The sequence below is a fragment of the Ochlerotatus camptorhynchus genome, unplaced genomic scaffold, assembly GCF_037179485.1.
Source record: "Ochlerotatus camptorhynchus isolate MF236.1 unplaced genomic scaffold, CSIRO-AGI_Acam_v1.1 ptg000367l, whole genome shotgun sequence".
In the NCBI taxonomy this organism is placed as follows: domain Eukaryota; kingdom Metazoa; phylum Arthropoda; class Insecta; order Diptera; family Culicidae; genus Ochlerotatus; species Ochlerotatus camptorhynchus.
The window spans coordinates 951,553-964,827 of NW_027040855.1; the positions used below are offsets into that span (position 1 = coordinate 951,553).

General features: G+C 37.3%; 2 protein-coding genes across 2 annotated transcripts in view; both read left to right on the forward strand.

The window, feature by feature from the left end:
• Positions 1-13,275, forward strand: part of LOC135709888 (leucine-rich repeat-containing protein 58-like) — a 302,215-nt gene that overhangs the window by 31,341 nt on the left and 257,599 nt on the right. The gene's annotated exons all lie outside the window — the stretch shown is intronic.
• LOC135709944 (proton-coupled amino acid transporter-like protein pathetic) overlaps positions 1-13,275 on the forward strand; it is a 58,032-nt gene that overhangs the window by 875 nt on the left and 43,882 nt on the right. The window lies entirely within an intron of this gene.

A 13,275-nucleotide genomic window follows, 5' to 3' on the forward strand; every position in this document is an offset into this window, starting at 1 on the left:
CAAAACCGATTCAAGCGGGCAAGGGACGATACTCTTCCGGTATTTGAAGATTTTTTTATTTTTCGGTGAGTGGGTGGCGAAGGAGAATTGAGGAGACAGGAGGAGAAAGGAGAATAAAGGAGGTGGGGGAGGTATGATGTTGCATTTGGTACGCAGTTGTGGAAATTGAATCGGGTTGTGTTTATGTTTCCTTGAAAGTTGATTCTGATGGAATGTTGGATGCTCACTAGAAGTTTAAGATTTGTTGATTTGAATTGGTTTTGAGTGCGATTAGATGAGATCAGTTGATTCGAACCTTTTGAGAACACGCATGCACTAGTTTGTGTATCGTAAAGGAAAGCCATTCTTCAAATAGAAGCGATAAAATGGCTGGAGTTTGTTATTCACATAACCATACTTTAATTTAAAGAAATTGTTATCACTGAAATAGTCACTGTTCAGATGATAAAGTGATAACTTCGTAGAATTGATATCAAGGTATCATGATGAGTAATTATCTCGTTTTTTGAAAATCATCCGCACTCATCAGTATAAACAATATTGATTGTAATATTGCCACATACTTACATCAAGCACTGCTGTGTTGTTAGTAACCTTTAATCATGAATCCATTTGGGTAACGTGATTTATTTTCGGTTTGAAACGGTATCACAAGTTTCAAGGCTCGATCTGTTTTGTTGTTAGGTGATGATCTGGTTATGTCGCCCAACTAACCTATTGAATGTGCTTGTTTCAATGTTATGCTTCTTATCAGAACATCCCACTGCCTCGCTTTTCCATGGGCACAGAGTTGACTATCTACAAAGCTGAAAGTGGTACTCAGTATTTACTGCAGAGAGATATACATTGAGTAGATTTATTAGATCTGCATGGCTTCGGGGTATGAGATTTGTACCTCGCAAAGTGATAGAACAGATGAGACATTGCTGAACCTAAGTCTAAATCTAAATCTCTCCATTATTCGATATTGAAGGGACCATTGAGTGATAGAGCTAGCGATTTATATACATAACATGATTTTAAAAGGATGTAATGGTCTTAAATGACCGAAATCACATTGTCATTTAAAAAATCACCAAAACTGCTTATAATTCAAATAGAAAGCTGAAAAATGTCTTCCTGCACCTGTTCAACCAACCAGGTTGCATCTGCATTATAAAAATTGCATTCCAATCCATTTCAATTGCCTCATTTTTTTAATTCCACGTAAAAACAGCGTCGACATTGCGTTGTTTGGCATCCAGTTGTTTGGCATACAGTCGTTTGATATAAAATCGATTTACATAAAGTCGTTTGACATAAAGCCGTTTGGCATAAAGCCGTTTGGCATAAATCTGGTACTTGAACCTGCTGAGAAATCAGTGGACTCAGGGATGGAAAATCATTTACATTCATTTCGTGCATTCATTTGCCTTTAACTTTTTTCGTCAGCAGAATATCGTACAACGATGTGTGAAGCTTATATAGCTTTTGATATTAACCACAACTTTTGACAGTAACTAAAATCTGAATCTCTTATGCATGATGAATTAGAGCTGACAGAACATGTTATTGCTTTTCAGTGAATGCAATTTACATTCACTGAAAAACAATGGTGGGTTCTTAATGCTCTGATTCATCATGCATAAGAGATACTGAATGAGTTGTTTACAAAAGATGTAGTTAATATCAAAGCCTACAAAAGCTTCAAACACTATTTTACGGAATTATGTTGATGAAAAAAGTTAGAGGTAAATGAATGTAAATGATTTTCCATCCCTGAGTGGACTATAAAACAAACTATTTTTTTTTTAAATAAAACTCATACTAAATTTGGAAATCCGGAACTACATGACTTCAAACCTATAAAGACTGTCCACAGCTAAATTGCATCACTTAGAAGCTCTCGCCAAAAATAAGTCTCTGCACCGATTCATGAAATTTTCAGGGAATTTAAAACTATATATAAGCTTGGGTTCCATATCTTCATTTCACTCTATTTTTTCACCAAAGCCAAATACCTGAACTTTCTTCTTAACTCCACCCATATGGTTTTGTACAATGGTTGAATCAACACTTTTTCCTGCTTCAACTATGATTTCAACATTTCCTGCTCCGTAGTGACAACTTCAGGATGCTTACGGAGTTTGTGCTTCACTATATTATAGCCCAGTATCTTTCGATCGGCCGCAATTCCAATGTGTTTGGGGGATTGAGATGCTTCGGCACGAAATTGATACCATTCGTTTTGTACCACTCCAGAACGTCCTTGGAGTAGTAACAAGAGGCTAAATAGATCCGGCCAAAACATTGAAGGAACGCTGTGTGATTTGAGAAACGAAATCAGTCGTTTCTTTAGGCACTCATTCGTGTAGACTTGACTTTTTAGGGCTGTAGTTGTTACGAAAGGCTTGCTTCGTTTTCCTCATGAGAAAATCGGCTGCCAAATTATGAATTTCTTGGGGAACTTCGACATTTGCTGTTTCCTGAGGGACTTGTCTTTTGCAATCACTTACTGGTTTCCCGGAATTTGTAAAAGCGGACTTTAAGTTTACGTATGTTTCATCGTCCAGGATACAGCACACTGGTTTAGTCAACATTTGTGCGTACAGCTTACGAGCCCGCGTTATAGCTGTCCTATTCTGTCAGTTCAGTTGGGTGCTTTCTGAACCTTGAATGACCGGAGTCCTGCTCGTTTCTTGGTTTTTTGAACGAAACTTTTTTGTCAGGTGCAGTTTTTCGCGACATCCTAAACGAAATAGTTGGGTTTACGTTTGAAGACAGCAATCACCCGTTTGTGATCTTCAACGCAGTACGGAACATTTTTTCTTGCACTCAATTGCTTCCAATCGTTCTCCGAAACGTTTTATGACACGAGAAACAGTAGATTGTTGGATGTGGGTTGTTAAGGTTAGTGCGCAAAATTTTCCATTATTATTTAAGCGTGTAATCAATTCATAAATTTCTTCAAATAAAGGTTGTGGCAGACAGTATTAGCATAGAGGTAACTCTAAGAGCAGAAGGTCCCGAAGAAACGTACTCTTTTTTTTTTGGCACAGTTCTGGTACTCTCTTCGGTCTCAAGCTAATCGATGCACCCCTCGAAACATAAGAAAATCCAAGAACCCCTCATTTTGTCTGTCAAACTTTCATAGAACCACCTTGCAGTAGTAGCTGCTCTGGCCAAATCGGGTCAAAAAATGACTTTGCCCATATGGTTGCGTATGAACAGCAATACACGATTTTTCAGGCATTCTTCGATGTAAACTTGGGATGTCATCGTCGAGAATGCGACAAATGGTTCCGTTTACAGACCACAACTGCAAATCGCTTGCCAAATCATGGCCTTCTTCGCAAGCTTGTCGGCAAACACGAACTTGAATCTTCCCGGCAAACCCTAATAAAAATAACCATAAAAGAAAGTTTAACGACGTATTCGGGGTATCATCCAAACCATTTGTGGGATAGTTTACCCTTCCGGGGTACATTTTGTTTATGGTTTTTGTTTATTAGGGCATCCCCACGTCCAGTCGCGATATAAAACTTTTGACCGGGAAGCTGCTTAAATCGAGTTTGACGTATGTTTCGTCATCGATCAAAGTGCAGCCCTTGTGTTTCGTCAAAACACGGTCGTACAAGAGCCTTGCACGCTTTTTGACGACGGAATTCTGCTTCATGTGCCGGTTCAGATGTTTACCTGGAAAAGATGTTCAGCACCATTTGAAAGTTGGCGTTGTACCTTCTGGCCACATCTTGGATCGAAAGACCGGGGTTGACTTTAACGCACCTCGACACCTTGCGCGCAGCTGACGATCCCTGGTTCCAGTTTTTTCGTAAGTCCGCTGATTCCTTTCCACACTCAGAGTTTTCTTGTAGGTTTTGAACACTCGATAAACTGTTGTTTTCGGCATCTTCAGCTCTTTAGCCAGCTTGGAACCGGACTACTCCGGATTTTCCAGGTGTTTGGGCACAATATTTTTTCTTCTTTCGAGTTCTATTTGACGTTATTTCTGATCGCGATCGACTACTTTGATCAAACTTGCACCAGTTGTTCTCTATAGAAGTGTAAACAAACCACTGTCAAAGATTGTCGATTCCCAACACTAGAGGCGTGCTAGCGGCGCGCGAGGAATGCACCAATTTACTTTTAGCCGGCCTTTACCAATGGTTTCCGTAGATTTTACCGAAAATTTTCGCTTTCACACAGGGAATGTTGAGCGTTAATTGCATTCCTTTTCAACTTGTAAATGGTTTTGAAAAAAGACTATGATAAAATTAATAAGGAAGGTGCTTCTGAACTACACGAAATGCAGTTAACTTTTCTAGAGGAGGCTACATACATTATAAGGGGAGGCCAAGCCCCCTATCCCTCCCTGTAATTATGCCAATGACATTTCCATAACAAGCGCCAACATTGCTTGGAAAGAGTTGAATTGGCCTGAATCGTCAGAATTATCTTGAAAATATGGTTTTCAAAGCTTCTAAATTACCAAAACCAGATCAAAACAAATCAAAGTACACAAATTTTATAAAAGGAGTGCAACAATGAATGCTCTCCAACCAGTGCCATATTAACGGTAGGGCTAAAGCCAGGGCCCCCAATTGGGAGGGGATCCCGGCTCGGAGACATCAATCATATTCTTCTTAACAATATGCAAGAAAATAATCGTTGGTTGGTTTTGTATTCAAAATCAGCAATTGAAAAGGCCTAAACTCCATTTCGTAAACAAACCTTGTAAGGCCATTATGTCGCGAAGAAAATTAACAGGTAGGGGAATTATCCTCTACCCGATTGTGTTATAGGTTTGCGAATGTAGGTTTCAGTTCGCGAGAAAATGGCCTTACAAGGTTTGTTTACAAAATGGAGTTGAGGCCTTTTCAATTGTTGATCTTGTATTTGCATCGAACACTAAAGCTTTGAAAATTTAATTTAAATAAAAACTCTCAGGGCAGTTTGGTTGGTAGCGTGACCAAAATCTCTAGAGCCGTGTGCGTGCCCAGTAACGCCTGGTAGATTACCTTTTCATGCTTCAAACTACTTCAAACTAGGGGAACAGAATTGTTCAGTAATCAAAGGAACACATCTTAGTCCATTTTACTTTGGATGCCTTGTTGATAGGGACAACCCGGTAAAAAATAACCATACAATTACCATAAAATAATATAAAATCACAACAAAATCTATTGCCAACAACCGATATCATACAAGTAAATTTAAAATATTGTTATAACAATAGATCTACAATACGTTCCATTGAGCATGTATTTTCAACAATAGAAAAACAATAAAATTAATGATAAATAACTCAAGTGTATTCGGGAAAAAGTGATTTTCTGTACGGTTAAGATACATAACAACCCCCTTGTTCTATTGTAGATTTCCACATTTACCATATATGCTATTGTGGAAACTAGAAATTCTATGGTTATTTTATTGTTGTTGACAATACAATTTATTGTAAGTACAATAAACTCTATTGTATGGTTACATTACATTGCGTTGTACCTGTATCGTTCTTTTTTTACGGTAAGACTCGGCTTTTTTCACAGATGATGACTTTGAAACAAGTAAAACAATGGGGTTGGGATAAGATGGAGCATCCAGGTGGAAGGAAACCTACGGAGCATTTCACAATATTATATTTGTAATCCGTTTCTTCAGTTCTTGAATCACGAAGCACTCACGTTGGTGAATATTCTATTATGATTTTTTTTTTATAAATAAGTGTGTTTTTTTTCCAATGAACTAAGACTAGAAAGTCATTTCGTTTGTTTTTAGTAAGCCAAAACTGAAAACCAGAAGATGATGAGTTTTACAAACTAATTGATGGTATATGGACTGATCTCAAGTACTATTACAAGTTGTAACGAGGTTTTAAATCATTCTATAAGTCAAAACATGGGAAACAAGATTGTAATAAAACCACTGATACTATTTGAGGAATTGGTTCTCCCAAATATGGAAATAATGCTCAAGATATTTATTTCAATGATGACTACAATATTGATGAAAATTTATATCACGTGAAGTTGGTAATTCCTATAAGCGCATGGTCGCGATTTTCATTTATTAGATTTTGCTCTCATGTATGGTTTTCAATACCACCATATTTTTCTTTGGTCTGTTTCTGATGTTTTGAAACAAGTTCCATTAAAGATGGTTGCAATTTAAGATCACACGATCAAAAATAGAGGCTGAAATAAATGACGTTAAAACAGAATTGAGTGTTCATTAGTTGTCTCAATTTTTATATAAAATATTTAAAACGCCGTTTGTGGTTGGAGATTCTCATAAGCGCAGTTTAAGTTTCATACAAAAAAAACTAGTATAAATTAAACAAATATAGTATTTTATTTGTTTCTCATTTTCCAGATTGGGTATTTAAAATCTTTAAACTGCAAGCTGAAATTGTCCTCTGTAAATGGCAACAACACATCATCCAGTAGTTCTAAAAAGTGTTCCGTGATAGTTTAGATTGTTTCTATGGACGTTCTTCCTTTAAACGAGAGAAGAACCTACACCATAGAACTAAGACCTCCAACATTTGTATTCACTTTCAACTCGGGATGCATGTGTAGATTTACTAATATTACACGCAGGTAGTTAGGACTGACAAGACTAATTTCCTACTAGTTAGATAAAACTGAAATTATATGTTTTTTTATCCTTGATAAATAATCTCAATTTCTTCTTGATATACCTTATGGTATAAAGTTGAAATTGTTAGATAAATGTCAAGATCTGCGCAATATTCGTGTAGCACACGTATAAAGAGTTCAGTTTATGTTGTAAACTGAATGTAATGCCTCACTGTATTGTGTAAATACAAGTCACCTCTTCACATTATTATAAATTAATGCTAGCAAATACGCATTAATTGAAGACACTGGTAAATAATTCAAATTAATTGATTGATTAAACATTTCTTACAATCTGTATCTGTATTGTTCTACCTCACCATAAATATAAGTGCAAAAACGATCATATGTACACGGTTAATAGCCACCCACAGTTGGTTACACTAATACTTGGAGCATTTAAAGTAGTCTAATGAACAAAAAGAGCGCTATTTGAGTTTATAAATGCCCCAGCTACCGAATAAAGACTGATAATGAACTCCTTATACTGCCACCCCGATTTTCCCATATCTAATAAGTCCCCGTAGCTCCCACCCCCTGTTAAGTATCTCCACCAGATCATTATCATCCTCCCAGCCAGCGTACAACTAGCAATTAGTGTCAATTTAGAGCGCTCCACACTATTCAATTGTCGCGACGGCTGATATGCATCCACAGTCACTGGCACTGCAAGTGCACTCGACTGCAATTGCAGTTCTCAGCAAAAACCAAGTGACGAACCCGTAGCACTGCTAAAACGTTGCAAATTTCAGCTGAGACAACACTTTGCGAGGATAGGAAGTCAGTGAAGCTACAGTTTCTGTTTGTATTTCGCTCGCTATGGAAACGAATGTATGTGGGTATTTGTGAGTGGATGCCGTATACCTCAACCAGTGTTTAGTGGTTATAATGCACTTGCTGACGTAATACTTCGCTTTTGTAGAGTGACTTTTGGTGGTGGATTAACGTGTTCAGGTCGAACGGAAGTCCCAAAATGTGCACCCGCGAACCACGCCTTTCCATTCGGATGATGGAGTAATCAATCGTGCGGAGCAAAGCTTCGAACACTTCGACTCAGGATCAGGTAGTTTCGGGTACTTCGTTTCACATGTTCTGCTTACGGATTCCTGATTTAATGTGCGGATTTTTGATGCCACTCAAAATGTTATAATTTCCCGTGCCATTGTGACGCCTTTCACTTTTGTCGACTGCGCGAAATCATCTATCCATTACGCCATTCACCTGTCTCGGTCCTGTTCGCTGTCTAATTGCTGTTCGGTGAAGATAAAAAAAAATAACACCAACAACATCAGAATGGTTGGTGTCTCTTTCAAGCGCAAGCGACTTTGTTTTTGCTGCGACGTGAACAACAAAATTATCATTGACGCACATTGTCGTTGCCTCCCATTTCGACTTTTCACCCGGTAAGGATGGGACGGAAAACGTATAAATTTCTAGGGAAATAAATCTCCCAACGTCAACCATGGCCAGGGGACTAGAGGCGATTGTGCTTGGCAGGAAATGCTAAGGGAATGCAATGTGATTTTTATCTTTTCGGATTGAAACCGATCTTTTCTTCTTCTACCTGCGGTTCTGACGCACGAGCCTTCACCAGCTTTGAACGTAGTTGGTATTCTTTGAACCACTTCCACAGTTAACAATTGAGAGCTTTCGAATTTTACGCTCCATTACAGTTGTTGTCGCTTTTGAAATAACTCATGTTTGAGTATCGTTCGCTCAAATAAAAAAAATGTGTACTGCAAAAAATTAATTTTAATATTACATCCAAGAGGATGCACATCAATCATGTCGAAAATCTCATGTCAGTTCATGCACTGTGTTAATGATAATTTTGTCCTTTTTGGCAAGTAATATTACACCATATGTTTGACACGATTGAAGTGCATCCACTTTGATGTGTTATCAAAATTATGTTTTTGCTGTTTAGGTCTCTCATACACAGCAAAAAAATAATTTTGATATCACGTCAAAGTGGATGCACTACAATCATGTCGAAAATATGGTGTAATATTACTTGCTAAAAAGGACAAAATTATCATTAATACAATGCATGAACTGACATTACGCTGCTTTTACTGCATTTGTTTATTTATGTGGTCATAAAAATTACATGAAATTTTCGACATGATTGTAGTGCATCCACTTTGATGTGATATCAAAATTATTTTTTTGCTGTGTAGAATGAGTTAACTTCTCCGAGCTTTTCATAGAAGAATGCTTGAAGATGAAGATAATCGACGAATATTTTACTCAGTCTAGGAGTATACTAATAGGCTGAGTGAAACCTCTTTAAATTTTCCTTACATTCGAGAAGATTTTCCTGGAAAAGCCCGGAAAATTTTACTCATTCAATGAGTGACATAAGTTTTTGTCAGTGTTCACTCGGCTGTCGACAAAAGCAGGCCACTCTCGATGTGTGCTACGCGATCGTCTGTTTACTCGGCAGCAACCATTGTGTGGTCCTCCTCATTGTTCTTCATCAGCAGTTCTTTCGGTCGATGCGTCGTCGACTTTGGAAAGCAACCGTTTCGTGATGAGTGTGTGAGTGCTGACCACGTTTTGCGTCCATTGCTGCAATGGACGCGCTCTGACCCTCGTTGGCGTACAACAATTTGCCATACAATGAAACCACTGGAAGCGGCTCCAGTTCTGATGGAGGAGGCTTTTTGGATAGCGGAAGATAAAGTGTTTATTGCCTTGTACCTTTTGACTATAGTTTTAAGATGTATTGTATAGTGACCAAGAATCCTCGGCTCTGTAAAGTTAATTCGGTTGAGCCTTATCAAATAAATTAATATACAAAAAAAAAAAAAAAAAAGTTTTTGCGAATTTGATTAAACGATACTCAAGTAGGGGAAATGGATGTAATGTCGGCCTAAATTCCCCTTATTTGGGCCCATACATAAATTCAGCAATCGATTCAATAGCGACCAAAAATATCCATTAGTACCGTCCCAATGATGCGTTCATCTAGGTAAAATTTATAAATATCAGATTTTTAGCGATGGGCCCAATCTTAGATCCAAAGGCCAACATTAGAGCCATTTCCCCTATAAGTCAAATTAATTTGCCGTGAAGTCAAGCATAGAAAAATGTATCTCTGTGGCGGATAAGCGAGCACTCCAGTGATACATTATGATAGAGAAAGGGAACAAGAATTATCAACCGATAAATCCATGTCGATTTCTGTAATTTCTCGTATTTGACTATGTAATAAATGGAATTTAAACAATATTTCTTGTATATTTAGGGGAATTTACGGTTTCTCGGCAACCTAAGCAGCGTCCTTCTTTCTATAGCCTTTTTCTCTAAGGAACGCACACATATGCAGTATTGGTTTGTTTACAATCTTTTGCTGCCAGCTGCTCTAACAATTTCAGTCGAAAGAATTGTCAAAAACTGTTTTGAAACGCTTTTACAAAGCTCCAATCTTCTCTAGTGAGAGCGAGTATTGTCGGCAACCAGTTTTTCTTCGGCAACCGTTCCATTTGAACTGCATGTAAATCTGCTGTTCTATTATCGGCAACTCGAAATCAGCTACAATTTGTAGTGCGTGTGTTGCATTTCAAGAAAACCTTGCTAGATTGCTTTTTCTCAGTGGTAAAAGTATAGTCAAATTGAAGCTGAAAGCATAAAGAATCGTTTGCATGCATTCAGCGAAATGTTTTCGTAAGAAAATCCAGTGAAAATAGTGTTTCAATTTGGGTTGCCAAAAATAGTCTGTCATGCCGAAGCCGTCATTTCCCCTACATGAAATTGACAATATTGCATAAAAATTTTAGCTCAACTTGGCATAACAAACGAAATTAGAGTAAGCTTGTTCCTGTAAACCCTCATTACAGTCCCAGGAGAATAGCTTTCAATATCGAAAACGGAAGCTAATCGACCATTTCAACGGCAACTTTTATCCCCTGCACGGCGAATGAGAACGACCCAAATTTGAGTTTAGTCAACTTTTAAATCACATAAAGTGCAGGAGCTCAGCGAATTTGAGAAAAGTAACGTAGTCTATTGGTACTACTCCGAAACTAAATAAAATTTTCGTCAATTTCCGCATTTTCCGGCAGATTGTTTAGGTTTTCCACAGGAAACCATGAGACAAATTTACCCATCGCTGAATTCCTGCACTTTTGGCGACTATGAGTGAACTAAACTCAAATTTGGGTCGTTCTCATTCGCCGTGTGAAAATCATAATTGGGAAACCTTCTCCACCTCGCACCCTTCTTGCCTTCAACCCCAACTTCAACAATGCTTATCGATCGAACCACACTGAACGAAAACATCCGCAATATTTCGAATGATTATTGCATTGCTCGAGCCCTTCGATATGCTTTCGAATTTCGGAAGATTGCCTTATGGTTGAACTGGTCATCAGATGATGAGCATTCATGTGACTATCATCCAAATAAAGGATGATATTTATATGAAAATTGGCTGTAAAACATACAGCGCTCAGAGAAAAACAATTAAAGAATAGGATGATTGTTTACATTTCCATATTGAATAACCATGAACCCATTCTATCATGGATACAAAAATCAAACTTCCTCCACCACGAAATAGACAATCTTTGGTTTCCAAATGACAGCAAATGACGTTCGATAGAATTATTTACATTATAGTTTTGGATGATTTTCGTTATGGGGAAGAATCAATAACATGTTCTTTTAAATTTGGGATGACAACCCAAGTAACATTAAACGTTTTATGAAGTACTACAAGGCTTCTTTAAAACAACATTCATAAAACTCTGGTCAAGATAGCTTTGTCTTTATTATATCCACCAAAACCTAATTAAGACTATAATCTGTCTAGTTGGCCCACCCTGAAGAAGGTGGGAAGAGAGTGCATTATCGAGACATTTCAAGAATTACTTGCTGCAAAAAGGTTATATGACGAATGCATTGAGAACCATTTGAAATCCTTATTAATAATATAATAAAAGTAATTTGGCATCAATACTTGTGCCATTTGCCTTTGACGCTTGCTAAGCGCACTAAAAATAAAGCATCAATCAAGATAAAAAAGGGATACATAAATATCGTCCGATCTTGCCAAATTCATTGTTCAAAAATGAATCTGTCAAAATCCTCATAAATTTCCTCATCATTAAAGTGAAAAAATTACTAAAATTATCGAAACTCATGCTTCGGAAGATCGAAAAAAAATCAGTCCGCCTTCGGGAAACGTTGATTTGACTAATTAAAAATAAGGAAACAAAATATAGTTATATGTTATGGTACTCATTGCTCCCAGCCGAGACAATTTGATGATTTTCGTAATCTCTATTATTGCTCATTGATGAATTGATGAGAAAAAAGTTATTTTTAAGGAAAAAATCTTGAAAAACGAAGATTGAAAAAAAAGCAAATGGAATAATAACAATATGGCGATAGCAAAAACATTAATTTCCCTTAAGCCATTTATGAAAAAGCTGTTTTGCTTTCATGAAATTGCTAACAAATGCAAAACATTTTAATGCAACTTTTATGAAGATAATTAGAAGACTGAATCGTTTTTATCTGAAGCCATTTTGCTTAATCCTATTCCGTTTAGTTTTATGACGGCATTAATGGTGGCAAAATTGCCTAGAAAAACGTAAACGTCAAAATTTGTTTATTTATCGAACTAGGTTCTACTCCAGCATTGGATCCACAAGTTGCGTCCTCGATAAGGGCAAATAGCATCCATTTGAAGCAGTTAATCAGGAAGTGTAACTATGTAACTTGGAACAGGTTACTCAATCGTTCTCGAAAAGTTTCCCTTCTCCGGATATTGCGAAGAGTTTTATATGTGTTTGCTTAAGTTTTTTTCTTCGAAGGGTCAACTCTTTCGCAGAAGGAAACTGCTGGTATGGTTCGGAAGGCGGCCAATTTCCAGCTGACTGACATCTTCTGAAGTTTCCGTCGGCAGTTTTCCGCAGTCCCAGTTTTACACTGTGGCAACGCAATTTCTGGAGAAGGCTGGTCTGTTTTTATTCAGAACGCGACGTAAACGCCCTTGACAATATATTGTGTATTCCCATCAACATTAAGTGTCACTGGAAGCTGGCAACCAGTGCTTCGTGAACCGCAATCACTTCACTCTTCTCAGTCGGCTGCTCTGTTGTTTTTGACGGAGCTGCTGGACATCCCAGGAAGTTCTGGAATTGGATTCTGTTTTCCCCTTCGTCGACAGTATCGCTGGAATTATTCTTTCTACTATCGCTAGTATTATTATTCGACTATCCATCGCAATTTACTTGAGATTCAGCATTTAAAAGCCCCACTCGATTTATTTTTTTAGACGGATCAATATTTTTAGTTAAATTTGTAAACAGTGGGGGGTTTTGTGATACATTTTATTGACACCAAAAAGCAACAATGTATGCTCTTTGTTGCCGTTTGAAACCGAACGGTTTTATAATTGCTTTTATAATTATAAAACACTTTTATGGAGCACTTTGTAATGACATCAATAAAAATACCGATCAGGTTTATTATTGAATAACTTCACAGTTTATAAAGGGATAGAATGCTGCATTAAATTCATTTTTGAAACCAGACCCGTTTTGACTTTATCTTCAGACTTTAAAAGGTTTTCAAAACAGCAAAATTCTGAACTGCTAAACAAGAATATGATGCACTATTGAATGCTGTATTTAAACCAAAAAGATTG